A 21,110-nucleotide genomic window follows, 5' to 3' on the forward strand; every position below is an offset into this window, starting at 1 on the left:
ACGGGGTCTCTGCAGAATTTCCAGTTTTCAGAAAAGTTTTTCAGAGGTAGTACTGCTCTGGGCTGCAGGGATTGAAGGCTGACAGATTCCCAGCCTTGTAGCTGTTTGGGTGCTGTGTTGATTTTCACACCCTGCCCCACAACTCGGAGACATTTAGCACCTACCCATCACAACTATGTTAGGCCAGGGTTATTTCTCTAGTCTGGAGAGAAGTTAAAGTCAGCATTTTCATACCTGTGTTTCTGTGTTGTACTGGAACAGCTCTTATCTGGCTGCTCTAACATGTCCCGGTGGCATTGGTGACCACCTGAAGCTCAGGAGTAATGGGTTAGCAGTGCCTAGATATGCCTTTCCTCCATCCCTGTTCTCCTGGCAGTCTAAACCCAGTCAGTTGCCAAGCTGAATTAAGCACGGTGTGGTGACATTAGACTGGAAACCGATGAAACTGGGATATCTTCCAATAGCCTTTCTGACAGCTTTACAGCTTTGCATTCTCTTTATACTTCTTAGCTAGAGGTAAAGGACGTGGACAAAAACTGGAACACTGACTTCATGTCTCAATGTCTCCATTAACTTTATAAGAGAGGTGACATGAACACACGCTAGCAAGAAGTCCATAAGATATCCCCGTCATGGAAAACCCTAAGAACCTTGCGTCATAACAGAATGATGAGTATACAGGGCTCTGCATAAGACAAACCACTTTAGTACCCATTTGCAAAATTATCTTGTCTGAAAATGTTTAAGCATGGTACCATGCCCTGAAAAAAAATCTCTCCCGACCATCTCTGAAATTGGTAGGGTTAATATGAAGACGGCAGGATTAACTATATCAAACCATCTCCTGTTTTGTATGAACAGTGATAAACTCCTAAGTACTACTGGAGAACCACCTTTAATAGACATGACCTGACCAGACTTGCTCTTCTATTGTAGCTCAAGATTAAAGCATTTCTTACCACCACATTTTTTTAACTAATCCTCTCTCTGGCTGACTCATAACAGCTGTTAAATAACTAGATATTTAGCTAAAGATGAACCGAACCTATAAATTTAAACATGTCATATAATAACCAACTCCTTTATGCATAGCAAACTGTTTCTGTCATCATTTGAATGCCTTATGGTGACCTCACTGTCTGCATCTGATTGAACTGATCTAATGTCATAGTTGACAAAAGATTATAACAATGGTGATTAGATATTTCTGATGCATTATGGAGGAGGACAGAGACCACATAGGAGTGCTAGGCATTGTGTGGGGGAGATGGAAACGTTGACATAATGTTTTTGAAACATCTGAAAGGTTGGTTGGAGTTTGTTCTTGAGTGTTTCAACAGCAGCACGTGCAAAAGTTCACATGCTTTGTGAACTTACTTTCTTTACCCCTTTGCCAGTTATCTGATAGTCTCTCTTTCCTCCCACATGACTGTGCAATGAAGTCATAGCCTTGTTGTGGATGTAACGGTACATTCACCATTTTTCTCTGCCTTCTTAGAAGTTCTGACTTGTCAGAAACTTACTAATAGTACTACTAACTGGTGCTCCTGCAGCAGTTTATCCTCTCTAGACCACAGTGCCTTACAAGCATTAACATTTTCTGGTGGTGGAGGCTGAGAAGTAAAATGACTTCCCCAAATTCATGTAGGACAGATCCAGTCTTTTTATTCATAGCGTCCTCCTGCCTTATATCACATGCAACCCCTATGCCTTTTTTCACAATGAAGACACAGCATGTGCACGTAAAGGCTTTTATTAAAACAAATCTGTGTAAAAACTCAGCCAGAAGAAAAAAAAATCCTTTTTTTTTTGTGTTGTTGGCAAAAGTTAACTTGCTTCCTTTTCACATATTCTCTTGGCTCAATTTGCACTGGTCCTAAAGTCCCCGTTAAACAAAACCTTTGTAGTGATGTTTTAAAAGAAATCATCTATTGTTGGAATTAAGTCTAGGAAATGTGAATTTGTTCCATGTGAAGAAGTTTCAAGAAAACTAAAGTACAGTGGCAATTTTAAAGATTACAGCCACATTCCTGAAACCTTTTAAAAACACGCTCAGCTTTAAGTTTGTGAAAAGTGCCTTAGGACTTAAGGTTAATGATGTGAGTAATGTGTCATCTTGGCGCACACCTGAATTCATAGGATAATAATTCATATCCAGAAGTGAAAATGCTTGATTTTGTTCTTCCCACAGTAAACACAGGAGCACCAGGGTTGTGAGCACCAGTGGCTATAACTTCAGAAGATCCAAGTTCCTTCTGTTCTGAGTTATATTTGTACTGTCAGGGAGCCCAAGAGAGCTTAGCTGCACTGTAATCTGTGCAAACATGGAATGAAATGACAGCCTTTTTGAGAGCTGATAAAGCACAGCAAGGCAACTACGCAGAAGCAGCTGTCATGCTATTAGTGTGAGACAGGTGGTAGTACATCTCACTAATGTGGTTTGTTGGTCTCCTCTGACTGTAAAGGGCAATGAGAGAGAAAGTCTGAAGATGAAAATGAAATGGAGCAAATGCTGGAACTGTGAAGTTCTCTGCAGTATCAATCACCTGACATACAAAATGAGAGAGAAAAGGTAGAGATTGGAACATGAAGAACCTTGATGGGGACAAGCAGTCACCTGTATTTGGTGAGAAATAAGAAGAGGGAAGCAGCGTCATGGTGCAAAGAGTGAGGTTGTCTCTGCTGCTATCTAAGAAAGTGATCTTTTGCAGCAGCAAAAAGGAATGAAAAGGGTTGATCTAAGCCCCTACTTGCCAAAGTCAGGGATGATAATGTTGTGATGAAGGTGTGGGATTTGGAGAGTGGAAGCAATGAAATGTGTCATTTGGAATGGCCATATCCTTGAGAAAGAGAAAACATTGCACAGCACAAGTGCCCAAGATTTATAAGAGCAGACATTGAGACTATCAATTCAATATTACAGACTGAGAGTCTATAAGTGTTAAGTGTGAGGAAATGAAAGTGGGAAAAGCCTGCCAAGACAGAGGGATGGCTCAAAATCTTGTTGAACTTGAGCCAACAGGCAGTCATATAGAGATGTGAGAGAGACAGGGCAAGACTTCATTTTTGAGAATGAAACTGGCCTGGAATCGTCTGTGGTTGCCTTGTCTCTCTCATGTAGCCTTGTCTTTGTGTAACCTTAGTAGTTAAATAGGAAAATATAACATATTTTAAAAAAATAAATCTACAGATTACTATCAGCTCAAGTGGTCCTAATCAGACATAGCATCTTTTTACTCAAGGACATATGTGTGAAGTAACCCAATACAGGAACTCAGTGATGACAAGTAGAAGGTGCTCAGTGGTGTTTTAACCAGGGAAAGATTAACCTGAATGCTACAGGAAGAAAAACTGCTTAACACGAGACATGGTGAAAGCAGTAGTGGCGTCAGAGAAGGTCAACGTTCACAGGAGGCCATGTATGTGCAGCACTGGGGAGGCTCACAGGGGCACTGCAGCTCTCTGACCTCTTTCCCTCCCCAGCTTGTTTTAGCTATACAGGTACTGATTCTGTATACACAGCATGGTTTCCCTTGGGAAACAGAGCTGAAGCCACTCTGCTTAATAAGAAGTCTATTAATTCTCTCCTTGCCCATTTCTTAATAACCTGTTGACTAAATCTGAGCTAATGCAGCAAGGTTCAGAGATGTGTTTCACACAGGCAGCAGAGGGGGACTGACAGTGACCGTGCAGAGAGGGGATTGCAGACGGCGGCCACTGCTTGCAGTTGTGCAAGTAATGCACTAGGGGCCTCCTGGCCACGCACTGTCCTCTGCCCGGGGAGGGAGAGGAGGTCCCATCAGAATCACGGGTGTCCCCTCCAGGGAGAGGATGGGACGTGAGGGGAGGGGGCAAAGGGGAGATAGCACCCCACACCATGCAAAACTGGCCTCAATTAGCTGTGCTGCTCCCAAAGCAACTATTCCAAAGCAGCAGTTTTACAGCAAGGGTGAGGATCCCCAGGGGGCTTGGGCTCCACTTCAGGGCTGATAAGAATGGTGCAGTGGCCATGCGTGGGGTCTTCAATTAGCCACCAAGAGAAATAAATAGCCCATACAGTACAATGTCCAAGGGCTTCCTGAAGAAGAGGAACTGTTTTCTACAGTCCTAAGTCTTCCCATCTTTTGCCCTCTCCCTCTCCACCCCTTCATGTACTGCCAAGTATTCCCTCTTTAAACAGATCCATATCTCTGTCCTAGACTCAATTCCTGTCATCAGCTTCACTCATCTGCAATCATCATGCTATTGAAATCACAATCTCGGAGGCACCTAGTAAAATGTGCAAAGTTCTGTTCAAAATAAGTTTACAGCCAGACACACATCCAGATGGTTTATAAACACAGCCTTGAAAAGAGGAATTTTTCAGCCCATTAGCTGTACACAGCAGCTGTGCTGACATCATGGACACTTGTGGCTTTGGACAATATGATGTAGCTAGAGCACTGACATCAGAAACAGAGGAGTGACTGCCTCAGAGGGCTGAGCCAAGCCCTACACTGCCCGCAACTCGTCTGGTTCAGGAGGTGGTGCTTGCCTCTGGCTTCCACTCTGCCTTCCCCTTTCATTTGGAGAATTCAGCATCCTTTGCCAGACATGGAAAAACAAATACCATTTTTTTTAATTTTAAACATCATTATGAACAAATTTACACAGATTTGAGAGGTCAGGGCTACCTCCAGCCTCCTTCCTCAAAGCCATGCCCCTTTGCACATTCACCAAACTGCATTTTGTACCTGTTTTCCAGCAGACATGCAGGAGCGTTACACACTATGGATAGACACCTGGTGATAAGAGAGGCAGGTAAGCAAACAGGGGCAGGAGCAACCGGAGCACGTGCATGAACTTGTGAAGGTGAAATGCTGTAATTGTTCTCCAGAACAGAAAAATCTAATACTCATCTTCCTTCTCCCTGGAGGACTTTCTCCCAAGAGAGCCAGTAAATACCAGCAGGCAGCAAGTTGGGGAGGGAATATGTCATGGAATAAAGAAACCAGAGGACATTGGTGGCTGTGGAGCTTTCAGTAGACAGCAAACCACAGCATGAGTGGCACCCCTGTAGTGTATACAGCTCCCAGTAGTGTTTCTAGCACTTTTCTTTGTTAGGCTAATGTGAAGCAGGTTCAGTACCGGAGAACAAAAAAAGGAAAGAAATACACTTCAGCTCCTGGCTCATACCCTAGGCTATGCCAGTGGCTGAGAGAGTGGGTTACTGAGGAAAGGGGTCATTTAGAGGAAGAAAATAGCTGTAGATGTGCCATGTGATCACAACATGATTTTTTAACCCTGCATACAAACATAACCCTCCACTTACAGATGATTGGTTTGGTCTGTATGCACAGACACACATATATGCTGACGTGTGTACACATGGACATCAGCTACTCTTAGGAAGACTACGGAGAAAACTTCCTAAACAAGTGAAGGTACATATTTTGGGCTCTGCTCCTGTCAACCGCTCTACTTATCTGTAGTTATCGTGCTACTGGTATCATTCAGTCCAAAGTAGCCCTAACACCTCCTCTGAACTGGAAATACATATCTCTCCAGGATAAGCAGTATATAGAATTTAAGGCAATTCCAATTACTAAATCTAATGCAGCTGATAAATACAATTACAGATGCTGTTAGTTTATGATATACGATTGTGGTGAACTGCTGCATAAAGAAAGATCATGGAAATTTAGACGGACATGGAACAAGACACTTGGGAAATGTGCAGTCATGTATTGGGGTTTATGTGACAAATGTTTTGTAAAGTAAGAAGAGACTGTCTAATATTTTCAATATTCAAGAGAGAAACTTGATATCACCAATTCATGTACGCTCAGCCATTTCAATCTGAAAATAACCTTTTTACAAATCAAAAGGTCCTTCCTGCTGCTTTTAAATACTTTGGCTTACTTCTCTTTACAGTATGCCCTAGTGATTTTCACTAGTCTGGCAGTGCCAAGTGCCCCTGAAGTTGATGGTTTACTGGTAGGAAGCAGATATGGCCATGGTATTGCTGTGCCCTGGCAGTGCTTGGCTGGGTAACTGGGACATCCTTGGAAAGATGGACACGGAAAGTTGAAGCCACCCTCTGTTTGGCAGCTGCTGACTGTAATGCCAAGCCTCCTTTCACTCACTATAGCAGACGCAGCTTGGATAGGGGTGAGGAGCTGGACCTTTTCTTGAGGGAGTTCGGGTTCATGATAAAGACTAAATGAGTTCTGAGCATGGAAACATATTTGCAAGATGAAACAGTAATTATATCTGAAATGTTTGCGGTTTAATTCACTTTTTTAATCTGGCGGGAATAAATGTAATATCCAGCTCCAGATGGCTCATTATATTTCTCTCTTTTTTTTTCACCTTTTTTTTTTCTTTTCACCTTTTTTTTTCTTTTCACCTTTTTTTTTCTTCTGTGAGCAGAGTGCCATTCTGTTTTATATTTTCTAGATTCCTTTGTATTAGTTTTTGGCTTGCTTTATCTCTGGGTGATAATTCTTCAGGTGGGAATTTCTATAATTGCAGCATCTGGTGTGTGATGATTTTTGTCTTAATTTTTGTATTGTTTACAAGAAGACTAAAAGCCATAAGCATGCAGAGAATCTTAAATGAAGCTTAACTGAGTCCTTCAGTATTCTCTGAGGAACTGGAGAGACTGTTGAACTGTTAATAGGACATCTTATGTATCCAGAAGTGCAAATGAACACTTGCTAAAAGTCAAGGGTTTTCCATGTTTGCCATGAAATAGACTTTTCTCAAACACCAAAAACTGTCAGGAAATTTTGCTCACTTCTTTTATCATTTAAGAGGAGAAAAGAGCATCCCTGAATGTCAAATTGTCTCTTCTTTATGAAAGGCAGAGAATGAGGGGTTACTCATATCTCCAGCACCTCACTACTCCATTATCATGTTGAAGATGGAGCCAAAATTTCATGCCAAGTCTCAGAGATTTGATTGTGGAACAATTTGAATGTTGGCATTACTCTATGAAAGTAGAGAAAGTAGTCTGTGGTTAGCTTTACTCATCCCTTCCCTTCTGATCTGTGTCAGTACTGGAATGGAAATGGTTTCATCCAGATGTCTTTGGGTTTTAATATCTCTCAGGGAAGTGGAAAACAGCAAAGACAATTTTGTTGCTGGAATCAGAACCGTATATTGGCTTAAAAAAGTCTCGGTCTGCTCCTCAGTGAGCTGTGCTACAAGGCCAATATACTAACCCCCAAATAACTATCCCAGAAAATAGTTGGGTTAAGAGTCATTAAGTCAAGCCACTGGGAGTCTTAAAATTCCAACCTGTCACAGAGAAAATTTTCCATATTATTGCAAATTTTTAAATTATCTTTATGCATCAAGAGGCTTTCCTCATATATTAGAGCAAATAACACACCTGTCCAGAGAAGAAGCATTTGAGCAGCACATTCATGACAGTATTCACAACTCCTACATCAAAACAGATTTCTCTAGTTACTTAGAATTGGTAAATTTAACATGCCATGAAAAAAACAGTAGGTCCATCCCAGGTGTTCATAGCACCTCTTCGTCTATTAGTCTTTTTGCTTCATAGTTGGTGTTTTTTTGGTTTGTGGTTTGTTTTTTGTTTTGTTTTGGGTTTTTTTTGTTTGGGTTTTTTTTTTTTTGTTTGATGGGTTTACATCTCCCTTTTTAGATCACCTGGGGCACTTTGGAAAGGCAGACCTTGTTTATAAACTGTCTGCCCACTCCGGCATGTTGAAATGTCACTGCGCATGCTGACACAGTAAAGGGGATATAATTTACAAGTGCCTCTAGCGATGGGCAGAGGAGGCACAGGCAGAAATTTTTGCACATCTTGTCCTGGAAATTAACTGTGTTGTAGGGGTAGCAAGCGGAGCTCTGGTGGCCAGGAGGCAGGAGCATGCAGAGATATTACCCAGCAAGAAGGAGACTGTGACTGTCAGGTCTATATAATGATGCTTAATAGTATGTGCAGTGTGATAGTTTATACAACTGTAATATATAAATATAATAATGCAAGCTCAACAACAGTGGTTACAGCTATGGTTTAGCAGTATTCAACTGTAAGATAACTATGAGATGACCATGATGATTGGCAGTGGATATCTACAAGCTTAGCAGCACGCAGTCATGGAAGAGTTATCAGTACACTGCTACGGTTATGATGGCTGCTCCCAAATCCCTGGATTGTCCAGGTGCTACAAGGTCTGCATGACCCGCTTTTGTCCCTGAGCATCCACATCGATGGCATGGGGCCTTAGGGTGCTGCATGTGGTCAGGGTGATCTGGAAAAAGGACAGCCACCACAGCAGCTGATGCTCATGACCCGGTGTCATCAATGCCAGTCCTCTTCTGCTGACACCACCCTTGTCATCCTTGGGTTGTCCGTTTAGCTGCTTAGGACACCATGACCTATGGCCCTCTGGGCTTCATTTCCTCCACTTTCTGGACAGATTGATCATTGCTGAGTCATTTGCTGAGCCAATCCAAAAGTGACCAGTCACAGCATCCTCCTACTACCTTGTCTTCATCCTGCAGCTCTTCCCCAGGAGAGTCCATTCCTTGAAATTGGCTCAGAGGTGACCGCTGCTTTTATCATTGCCCTAGGCATCCTAACCATGCCATTATTGCACTTTTTGCCCTAAGTTCTACAAATCATGTCAAATGAGAAGGACACTAATCTTGTCATGACAATGCAGGTCAGCAATTTCACTGTGGTCTTACAAATAACTATTACAAGTTAGGCTGGGCCAATGGTACATTAGTATATTAGTCTTTCACCACAGACAGTACTAAACCTATTTGTTATGTTTGTTATGTAATATAAGCAGTTACACTAAGGTCTCAGTGGTTCCCTCTCTCCTGCTTTGGACTAAGACCCCCTACACCCATTGGGTTTCCTCTTACGAATTCATACGAGGATTGTTCCTTGACTTTGGTTCTTCATCTGTATCATTTGCAATTTGCAAAGTATGTACCGCCTTATGTGCTATGTGACATAGCATGGACCATTTAAAGTGCACTGAGTTCCTTCCTTCCTGAGTAAGTATTGATAATGAATCAGACACAGATCTGATTCTCCTCCCTAAGTGGCAGCTGCAGAATTTTGTAGTCCATACTAGTTTCTTCATCACAATGTATTTTTGTCCCATGACATCTCCCATCAAATGCTGAGAATTATTTTTGAGGTGAAAAGGAACAAGAGTGTTTGTCTTGTGACTTTTCAGGAAAATATATTTGAATTAATTTTGTTACAGTGTTATCCCAGTGGTCTGATTTATAAAGCACTTGAAAGCAAAGCTTTGAGAGGTTTTCAAATCAGCCATAATATTTGCATATGCAAATTCACCAGCCACAGTTGGAAGCATGAAGAGATGATTAAGTAGATTGACTCTGACCTAATGTATGCACTATATAGAGCTGGGCACATGTCCAAGCCACTCATTTGTTCCTGTTGTTCTTATGCAGGCTAACAGTGTATTTGCTATAAATTGCCATTGGTTGGGATTTGCTGATTTGTGGCTAAGCAGGGCAAAATGTCTACAACAGAGTCATGACTCATCAGCTTGGCTTTGTTATGACAGGAGATGGTAATTATTGAAGGTTGCCAGAAGGAGGGCTCGGGGTGCAGAACCCCTATCCCCATCCCCCCCTCAGGACACAGTCTTACTGAATTCACTGGTGTTTATCTTCCCCCTCACCCTACCTGAACCCAGCGAGGCCCATGGGACTTCAAGCCTGGTTTCACCTACTTTTAGGTGACCTTTTGTACACATTTATTGATGTACTCTAACAACAAAAAATAAAGTCATCTGAATGGAAAATTCCTCCCAGATGGTGTTACTCGAAGACAACACTTGAGAAACCAGTTTCCTGTAAATGATATTCCAGCATTCCCATATTATTTTTCTTGTTCTTCCCAGGTCCTGGAAATTAATATCTTTCCAAGTTGTATTTAGTAACAATCCCTGTGAGAAGCTAACTACAATTTCTAGGAGACTAGCTGCATATTTGGTACCTACTAAAATATATGGCATATATTGTATCTAATACATAATTTCATCAAATCATAGAATGGTTTGGTTGGAAGACACCTCAAAGACCATCTAGTTCCAACCCCCCTGCTGCGGGCAGGGACACCCTCCACTAGACCACGTTGCCCAAAGCCCCATCCAACCTGGCCTTGAACACTTCCAGGGATGGGGCATCCACAACCTCTCTGGGCAACCTGTGCCAGTGCCTCACCACCTTCACAGTAAAGAATTTCTTTCTAACATCTAATCTAAATCGACCCTCCTTCAGCTTAAACCCATTACCCCTTGTCCTGTCACTACACTCCCTGACAAAAAGTCCCTCTCCATCTATTTCCTGGATGTAAGTGTATAAAGATGCTTGGGTTTTTTTCCTCACTAGTATTTCTAATGAAACTGTAAGATAAAGAACCTAAGTCTTTCCCAAAATTAACTGCTTCCACCTCACCCCTCCGCCCGCCCCCCCCCGAAGTTTCTCCAGAAACTGGAAAATGCATGTTTGGTCCATGCAGAAGCTGTAACTTAGCTGCCCTGTAGCTTCCATTACCTCTGAGCCATGTTCCTCAGGGGGCACTACAGCTTGTGTGATTGCCTCCCTCTGTTGCCTAGCTGGTTTTTGAGTATGATTCTCTCTCCTACCTCTTATCACAAAAACTTTCTTTTTTCCCCCTGGGAATTTGATTCTTTAAAAAATATGGTTAAAAAGAATCATCAAATGAAAAATAAAATCAGTAGAAAAAGGTAGAAAATCCATCTTAACATACAGAAGAGTAGAAAGTTAAGCTTATCCTGAAATATTTTCTTGATTAGACTTTGAACTGCAAACATGCTTCAAACATTTGTTGGTTTAATAAGGTGCATTTGATGGAAGTAGCCAATTTTTTTTTCAAAAATAAGGACTTTGAGCTTCTTTTTTTTTTGCTTTTCAGTTATACAGTATCATAACATAACTGTGTTTTGTTTACATTTTTGTATAAATGTCTCCCTGTGATGATAATTTCTTCTTGGGAAAGTTGGCAATTCCATAGTGTTAAGTACGTAAATTAATAAATGGATATGTGTCCAGTTTGCACAGAAGACATTAGCAAGTCATTCATCATTTGCAGGCACTTACTGCTAATTTAGTGACTAAATTTATGCCAGCTTTACCAGAGTGAGCTGCCACACAGCATTGGTCGCTTTATTGCATTACTTTGGTGGTAGAGGAATTGGAACTTCTGGGAACTACAGAAAATCCAAAGACATATTAGTGATGGTGGCAGCTCAAATTCTCGAGCATGCACCTTCATAACTACACTACTCCTGGATAATAACCTTTTTCTTTTGGTGCCTTAAACAAGAGATGCGCATTTTAATGCACTGGCTCTTAAATCTGAATTGACTGGGGGATTTTTAAAGGTTTTCAACCAGTGCTTTATCCAGTCATTTACCAGACTTGATAACCTGACCTCCAAGCTGTCAATAAATCGGATAAAATCAAAAATATACCACTACTTTGCCCCTTTTACCAATTTGTAAATAGGTGTCCACCAATAATTTCAACACTTCAATCATGTAAGTCCTGTTAACAAATCTCAATAGTAACAACCATATAGTTGTGTCATGTCTGAAGACTTTGAATTCCTCCTTTCTTGAGTTTTATGCATTAATAGAGGTAGCACAGTTTGCACATTTTGCACTTTTTGCTTGTATTAGTTTTGCAGTTCAATTATGATGATATTCTTAATTTTCCTTCACAGATCACAAGCTCAAATAATGCAATGAAATATTTGCTGCCTGGAAAAGCCCTTCCAAATTTGAACACAAAAGTGATCAGAGTACCAACTGGTAATTATTAGGTGAATGGTTTAAGCAGTGTTTTTCAGATACATAAGATCATACATTAACTGATGTGAAGTGTTAAATAATACTTCTTTCTCATGGTGGGTAGTTTATCCACGGGTAATAATTCATATTTAAAAGTAGTGTGACATGCTCTTTATGCCCGTAAAACAATTTTGTTTTTCCTGTATGTAAGCAGGATTTTAGCAGGTGATCCTGCATAATATACTGCTGGTTTTTTCTGCAGGTTCATACCATACCATACCATACCATACCATACCATACCATACCATACCATACCATACCATACCATTTCTTTAGGACTGTTAAAAGAATTTAAGTATTTTCTGTAAAAAATCAAAAAGGTATGGGTCAGACTACTTAGACGAAAAGTCAGGGTAGGGCAGCAAATGAGGCCATACAATACAACCAGCATTGTACTAGTTCCTTAAAGACATTTTTTTCAATTGTAAAGTATGCTGTCCATTACAGATTCCCCACCAGTGTATAAAGGTACTAACTACATGTGCAGTACTTGTCAAACTTCCTGCTCTCTATCAGCCAAACCCATTTCATTAGGAGTTTCCCAGTGAAATCCAAAGACAGAATCTGTGAAATTAGTCAATCAATAGTAATTTTTTGTAATCAGTCTGAAAGGAGAGAAAACAAGCACATACTATTAGACCTGAGCAGTTGGTGTTTTTCAGCATGTGCTTTGGTAATCAAAGCAAATGCTCAGAGCAATAAAGAACCATGTAATATGTGAGTGCTACCAAGTTCCATCACTCCCTTGTCTTCAAGCTATTTAAAAAGTTAATTTAAACATTTCAAAGCACAAGAACAGAACTGACTCATTTAACAGGTTTTATTTTAGAGATTTACATACACACACCCCCCATGAATGGCAGCTTATCAATGGGCCTAAGCCAAACCTAAGAGAGTCAGCAGCCTACTGCTATGGCAATATACCATGATCCTGTTTCGGGAGAGCTTATATTGGGATGAGAAAATATTTGCCCCATTGCAACAAGGAGCAGCTGACAAAGGAGAGGTGACTGTGTAGTGGGGTCCCTGTCTGTTTGACAATGACCAGCTGCCAAACCATTTTACATGTGCATCACCATATTTTTCCACAAACCCAGTGGGACTAAAACCACCAACATAAAGAGGTGAAAGGGTCTTTCTGCCACTCTCTCGAGTACTGTATTTCATTAGGAACACCACTATTTTTGTAAAATGAGAGAGGATTTTTCAAATGCCTTTATCTTTGGCCAGCTTCTGCTGCCATGGGGATCAGCCCGATATAAAAAGAAATTGATTTCATGTCAAAGCAGCAAAGTGAACAGAAGAAGGAACCTCCCCATTTCCTGCGCAGACATAGTTAAAGTTTGGCTATTGGTGGCCACCCATGGTACCTCCCCCTCATTCATTTTGTTTGCTGACTATCACACTTCAGTGTGGATGCCAAATCCTTCATCTGCTTGACAATTGGGCATTGAATGCTTCATTCTCAAATAGCTGTGAATGGTATTCATCAAAGATACCAGGATTTACTTTAAGTTCAAGCATTTTATACTCTTTGGAGGTTGAGTGGTGGTTATATAGGTTTTTTCCTCCAATTTTTCATGAATATATATTGCTTGAATGGTGGCTGTTTGATTCAGCCCATAACTTGGAGTGCTGCAGCTAACACAAGTACTTCCATGCTTAAAGATCAACTTGTGCTGACTCAGTCATATAAAACAATCACCTGGACAAGCAAGCAAAAAACAATTTGATTCCCGTGCTTGTTACCAATCTTATTTCAAAATCCTTGATAAGTGCCAAATATTTCAGAAAAAAACCTAATGCATCTAATCTGAATCTTGTAGATGTTCATGATTTCAGAAATTTCATAAAAAGAATTATTTTTACAGTGACTAGGCTTGAAGAAAATGTAAGGCATATGTGCACAATTTAAGCTGCACAAGGGGTCAATAAAGAAATGATTCATCTTCTAATTTGAAGTAAAAACTTTCTCATCTGCTGCGTGTGATATCAAATCAAAGGAACTTACAAATAGTGCTGATTACTTTCAGTAATACAGCATTACAAAATTAATACTACTAATGGATGCTTAGCAAATGTGGTGGGTTGAGCTCAGTGCCAAAAGTTTGGAAAGGTGAAATATTTTGGGATTTTTCTTTTTTTGTGGAATAAAATTTAAGACAACTCTGGTTTTGTTTTCTACTTTGAACACGGCAGATTCTTTGGACCAAAGTACATCTAACTTGCAGAAATTATTAAGATTTGGAGAAGTAGATTGTTAATGATTTTGCTAATTATTCCTCTTCTAATAAGTTTTTCTTGAATGTTAGATATCTTCAGTTCAAAGGCAAAAGAGCATAGTTCTTTACACCAGCTTTCCCTTCTACAAGTACATGATGGACTGTGTTCAAAAAACTTAATGTAATATTGTTGCTCTTTGCCCACACAAATCTAGTCTATTATTAAGAACGGTCTCTCTGTCCCCATTATACATGCATGAGACCAAATTATGTACTAAAGAAATAGCCTGAAGCCTCTTCACCACAAGTCTTCACCATGGCATTTAAACTGTATTTATGTGGACAGAAGCCTGCTTTAAGTTCTTCACACGACCTATTTCCCTTAAGGCTTAATTTGATTCTTTGCATATGTGAATTGAGCTGCAGATGTTAATAGTCTAATCATGCTTCATAAATGAATGACAGTTATGTGCCTTATTTCTCTGAATAGATGAGATTATTTATATTTATTGGGAGGATTTGGGTTTGGGGTCTGATAAACTATCACTCTAGCATAAGGAATACAGTCACGTTGGCATTACTAAGCACTATTTAAGTTAACCGTGAAATTCATTTAAGGTCTGCTAATACTAGATGGTTGCATGTTTTATTTTGCAAAACCTCAAACATGTCTAACTTCCCTACAACTATCCACCAGCTAGATATGAGTGTTAGACACCCACTTAAATTTAAAAATCTTAGATTTAGCCAATGGGTAAGTTGTGAGCCAATTAACTGCTGAGATTAATATTTTTCTATGTTATAGCCAGCCATTTTACCCAACAATTGACTTCAAATTTGCCTGGAATTTTGTCATCTTTCATGTTTAACATGATCCCTTCTCTAGAACAATTGCTCTAGTATAGCAAAATAAAAATTATTTAGTTTATTGGTCATATAATAATAAGAGAGGCAGTTGACACTTTTTTAAACTACCCCTACAACAAATATCTTGACTAGACAAAGCCTCATTTTTAAATGTTAAGCAAAGACCTTAACTATTGGATTTTATTTTATTTTTTAAAGTCTGACAAGTGTTTTGCTAGGTCTTAGGTGAAAGAAAAAAAAAAGACACTGAAATAGCAAAATGCAATATATGAGTAAATTTCCCTTTAAGGAATAGTTGTTGTTTTTTTAAAAGTTCTCACTAAAAAGTTTTCCTTAAGAAGATTTTTTCTGCTCATGCACAAAGTAACATGTTGTTATGCACATTTATGAATATAATAACTTCTTATGTTTTACAAACTTTTATCGGCAAATACTAATTAATCAGCCAAATGGCAGCTATGCATTCTGTTTAGCATAATATCATGATATTGCAATACAGCTGACAGCTGATTAGAGAGGCAGAGAGCATGTTTAAATGGAATATGAACTCCATTTCTTCAACGTAGTCAGAAAAGGTGTTGTGTAATAACAAGAAGCATTTCCCAGGCTGGAAGGGACAGCCAAATGATGCCATGTAAGTTTGCTGAAAGCTTGTCAGGCAGAAAGTTGTTTATTTAGACTCTATATGACCAAATATCAACACAATTTTAACACAGACAAAGTTACAGGAAATTGTTCCAGTGAACAATCCAAACTAAAACCTATTCCAGTACATAATTTCTTGGACAAAGCTTGCTGCACATACGTATTTGCCACTGTACTGGAAGTGGAGTAAGCCACAGTAACATTGAATAGTTACAAGAAGACCTGGGGTTTTTCTGAGTCTCTTCAGCTTTTACTTTCTTTTCTTTTTTTTCTCTTTTTTTCCAGAAACCTCAAAATAAAGGTGCAAGAGTTCATCAGGCAAATTGGGAAGACAGAATGACACGGGCAAAACAGAAGCCTACAAACAAAGGAGAATGAGAAGAATTTACAATGAAAGAGAAGGGGGAAAGTACAAAAGGAATAAAACTTGTTATTACCAAAAAAAAAAAAAGTAATGTGTAAAATCTGCACTCCTTGTGCCCAAGGATGCATTTTTTCTCCAAGTGCCTCTTAGCTTGTGGTTTAAATCAATAAGAAATGAGATTTCCAGACTTTCCATTTCCTTTCATGTTGTCCAGTTATTACATCCTGCAGAGATGAAAAAGATTACTACTGTTGAGAAAGGGTAAAGAGAATTCAGACTGGAAGCATCTCTCTACAGCTGAACCTGACCCAACGTGTCCACCATCTCAAAACAGTTATCCCTATTCTTAATGATGAGCATGCATGTACTGCTGCTGACCTCAGCTTAACGTGTTTTAACTCATTTGCACACTTAGAGGTGAATTTTAAAAATATGTCTTCATATCCAGTTGCTTCTTTGGCCAGAGTGTAACTAAAAAATAAAAGTAGCCATGTGAGTAGCAGAAATACTGAAGCCTGGTTTCTAGCACATTTCAGAAGGATCTTCTGTTTGACAATAAAAGTTTTTTAGTCTTTTTCTTTGGATGAAGAGGTGGGAAAGAGGGGATTATTAACTATCTCTCCCTCTGCTGCCCAGCCACATGTTTTCACATATCTTAAAGGAACCAGTATCTTTGAGACTTCTTTCCTCCTTGGACTGGATTGACATTAGACAGTAATGTCAAAGGTTAATGGGAGGAGGTGAGAAAAGAGGGTGCAGATACACACAGAGCCAGAATGGTTGAATATGTCCAATTCTCCCTAGGAAAATCCTCTAAAATAACTATGTGAAGCTTAAGCATTACTTAAAATTTTTCTATCCTCATCTCCCTCCTTGCTCTTTGTAGAGGAATGCAAAGGCCAAAAGCTATTAAATAGCTGTATTTGTCTATAAGGATCACAAGCTGCTTTCTCTTCTCCCTCTGTGCAGGGTGCAAAGATCCTTTTACAGGTAACCAGCATGAGCTCTCTTTCCACAGGCCTTGTCATCTCCTGTCCAGGACATCAGAGCACATACAATGCAGAGCAACTCATGCTTTCTTTTCAGTTCCTTGCTGACTTAGAGAGATAATGAAATAGAAATTTCCCCTATCAAGAATACCAGCTGAAAAATAGATTAGATAATCAGGCCAAAGTAGCTAGACATATTAGCTGTGTATTCTAGTTTGTTGCTTGTGGGTTTTTTCCTTCCGTAGCCATTTTTTCTGTGTCTCATATAAAAAGCAATTATCATGAGCCTAACTCCACTCAAAAGTCTATGACACAGCTGTTAATAATACTGAAAATAAAGGAGCACTTACTGCTGGCTTTCAGATGGGTTTGAAGTTATTCTGTTCCCACTGAGTCAGTAGCTCTTTGCCAAGAACTTTTGAAATCCTCCACTTCTTGCCTGCCATTTTTTAAACTAGCACCTTTTTCACAACAATAGTAAGCAGCACATTCAGACCATCAGTATGTACACCCACACAGGATAGCACTGTGTCCTGCCTGCTCACACGTCAATTTATATTTATTTTGTTATTCTGCCAATCTTTCTTTATTGTCCCAGTCAACCTTCCTTTCTGCAATTCAAATGAGTCATCAGATCATGCAATCTGCTGTAGTGCAAGCAGTTTTCCTACATACTTGTTGAAAATGGTTTCCTTAGAGCCCCACCAAAGGCAGTGACTTTAAGTACTTTCTAAGTAGGGCATTGAGAATTACTTGTTTAGATGTCGCTTCATTTAGCAGCTGAAACCGCAGCTCCATAATGCATCCTCCAGCAATATTGTTGTCTTTCAGCTCCTACCTAAATCCATAAAATGTGGTATATCCTGTTTCAGGACTGCCAAGAAATGCTTTGCAACCATGTGGTCTCTCAGACTGCACAGCTCTTAATTTTGCACAAATCCCAATCACAGGCTCACTGCGAACATCCCTACAGGGGCCTATAGTATGTCTATGCAGTGCATTGTTTCCTCTAACCCTCTGCTGTTGCTTCATGGTAGGACTATCAACACATGAAGCTTTTTTTATGGCTGCAGGGTTTTACACTGCTAACAGCTTTTGACAGTTTGCTAAAGCTTGTTAAACTCAAATGTTTTTGATAATGCATTATAGTAACAAGATAAATCAGTTACCCCAGCATAACCCTTCCCCTTTCTTCATCCAAACATTTATATTAATTTCTTAGAAAATTAATCTTGTTAAATAAATCTACTCTTATTAAATCAGAAAACAGGGGGAAAGACATTTTTAGAAGCACAGTGGTGATTCCACAGGGCTCACAAACCTGTTAAACAGTTCATTCTATCCATGTGGGGGTTTAGGCTCCTAAAACTATTCCAATTCATTTAATTCAGGCTGATTAACTCTAGAGACAATTGTGGTCTTCTGCTGCATTCCTTTTGCTTTCCAAGTTGTTTGAGAATTCTCTGAATTCATTAAAATTTAAATCTGTTCTTATGCATTGTCCTGAGGAAAGTTGGGGAAGCTTGGGCAAAGTCCTTTTCTTAAAGCAGGGAGAGGTGCAGATGGTTGAGCTGTTAGGAGGGTGGAGGGACAATGAGTGCACAGCAGCATCAGGATGAATTCTTAATGTAAATGAGCTCAAAACTAGGATTTGGACCACTAAAACTTGTCATTGCTTGAGGAAGCTTGGTGGCTGTAACTCAGTCTGGCTCGGTGAAGAAGTATGGGACTGAGAGTCAGGAGACCTGGTTCTGTATTTTCAGGATTCTGTTTCTGTACTTTCATTGCTTAAGTAGCTTCAGTTGCTTCTGTTTCTGTCTCACGTCCTCTCTGCCTGTTTGGATCTGTGTAAACAGTAAGCCCTTTGAAGCAAAGACCATTTCAATACACATTGTGCAGTTGCAAAGCACTGCCCTCACAATAAATAGCACTTTTGCTTGTTTACACTAAAGATTTTTCCTTGCAAAGGTACACTGGTAGCTACAGCAAGGTGTAGTTTCAGAAGAGAGACACGCTGCAAAATAATACTCTTGTTAATGACATTCTACTTCTTACAGCAGCTAAAAACCAACAGCAAAGGATGCTGATCCCAAGAACTGTGATTTTTACCTTATAGTTGTCTCTTAAATCTTGCTCAAAGGCAAACAGTGGAAATTAGATAGTCTTTTCTTCACAGAAAAAAATTCAGCTTCCGAAAACTTATTCTGTCACATGAGCATCTGATGGAGATTCCTGTCACAATCAAGGAGCTGTTTTCCTTGTGTCTGAGTCTGTGTGAGACTCAGATGCCCAGGCAGTGATGTCTCAGGATGCACCTCTGTGTTCACGTGAGACCCAGAGAATTCTCCTGGAAAAGGCTTTTTGGGAAATTCTTTCCCTTCTCTTTGCAGACATGACCATGGCAGAACTACTCACTGCAATTGCACTGCCCTCCTGCTCAGCTTTGCCAAAAGACTGAATCTCTAGCAGGGACAACACAGAAGTTACTCTGCAAGCTCTGGGTGATGTCTCTCTTGGCATTTGGGATACTTTGATCTCATTATGAGATGTGCAGCTCTCCCCATTAACTGATCACCTACACAGACACTTGAGTACCAGCTGAGGTCTTCAGTATTTCAACACCCTGACCTCTTTCTTTATCAAGCCTTTAGCCTATCATCTGTAAGTAGTTTTCCCCTCTCATTTGCGTGTTGTTAGCAGAAACACTTTTAAAATATCGCATGTTTCTCACTACAATAAGATGAATGCCATACACGTATTGGATACCAGCAGAAATGAACTCTGTTCAAAGTATTGTCCCTTTACTAAGCCAGAAAGTAAGATGTCCTTTAATTTAGGGGTTTTATTTTACTACATTGTATTAGTCACCCTATAATGAGACCAACTGAAATATTAGGTAGAAATTTTTGAATACCTCTTTAGCTTCACTCTAAATATTTTACAATAGTTACTGAATTAAACTCTTTTTTCAATTGTCAACTTCTTAGCTCAAGCCTTTTCTGTTATTTTTTAAGATGGCAATATAGAGAATACATATGAAACTCATCTTTTTCAAGTAACATACATGGACCTAATTTTTAATTACTATTCAAAGCTGGATGATGAGCTAGAAGATGACAAATACATCAAGGCTTAATCAGTGTTGCCACACAGGCCACATGAGCAAAGAACCCTCTCATACTAGGAAAAGGAGCTAGTCTGCTGCTAGAGTGAAATCACATTGCTGAAGGACATAAACTGTACCTGCAATGGACTCACATGAAAGAATGATGTGGGTTTTATTTGGCACAACATAGACAGATGTTGGCTAGAAGCACCAGCAAACCTCAGAATGAAGCCTTAAATGCCCAAGCACCTATTCAACTCCACACAGGACCTGCCAGACCAGGGGTCTAACCGTAGGGAAAAAGACTGAGAGCTCACTTAATGGGAGCAGGCAGAGGCATGAACAAGGTGAAGATCTGGCCCCACTCCCACTACTCACCCTCCACAGCAAGGCTGCGTGGGATGGGCATGTAATAACTGAAGGATGCATTAGGCCAGCAGTGAGTACCTGCCCGCCCACGGCCAGGAGGAAGCAGGGAGGCTGTCTGCGTCAGACACCTCTGAGTCACCATGGCTCCCGGGACAGTCCCCTGGGGTGCAGTTTACAATCACCTAACTTTTAGTCATCAAAGTCACATGGAAGTGATGCCTGAGCAGAGCCAAGGAAGACACCTGAAGTCAAGACACAGTCAAAGTGGACTTACAGGTAAACAAAATCCAGCTGAGGTTCAAATAACTACACCTGAACATAAACCAATGCAAAATTCATGCTAGTCTTTTTCATTGTTCCTCTTTTAGTATTTGTTTGATGAACTTAGAACTAAGCTGATGTGTATATTAAAAAAAATCTGGAAGTAGAAACAAGTAGTAGATGAGCAAGTTCCTCCAGAGCCACATGGGGAGGCAGCTCATACTATAGCTACCTAGATTAATTTTATAAGCACTTCTATGCACAGGTGATACGGATGCACTCATGCACTTCACGCACTCATGTACTTCATGCACAAAACCTGATGTGCAGTATTAGGGAGAAGCACATACATTAAATTCTAGCAGATCAGTGCAGCTATTCATTGAAATAATGCTCATCCTCTGTAAT

The 21,110-nt window shown here is 40.0% G+C and overlaps 1 long non-coding RNA gene across 1 annotated transcript in view; it reads left to right on the plus strand.

The window, feature by feature from the left end:
- LOC129199789 (uncharacterized) overlaps positions 1 to 16,305 on the plus strand; it is a 36,709-nt gene extending 20,404 nt beyond the window's left edge. Inside the window, exons 2-3 of the long non-coding RNA XR_008574744.1 lie at positions 11,753 to 11,840; positions 15,899 to 16,305. This is a non-coding gene — a long non-coding RNA (uncharacterized LOC129199789). The remainder of the gene's footprint in view (positions 1 to 11,752; positions 11,841 to 15,898) is intronic.
- Positions 16,306 to 21,110: the final 4,805 nt, after the last annotated feature.

This window comes from Grus americana, chromosome Z, assembly GCF_028858705.1.
Source record: "Grus americana isolate bGruAme1 chromosome Z, bGruAme1.mat, whole genome shotgun sequence".
NCBI classification, from domain to species: Eukaryota; Metazoa; Chordata; class Aves; order Gruiformes; family Gruidae; genus Grus; species Grus americana.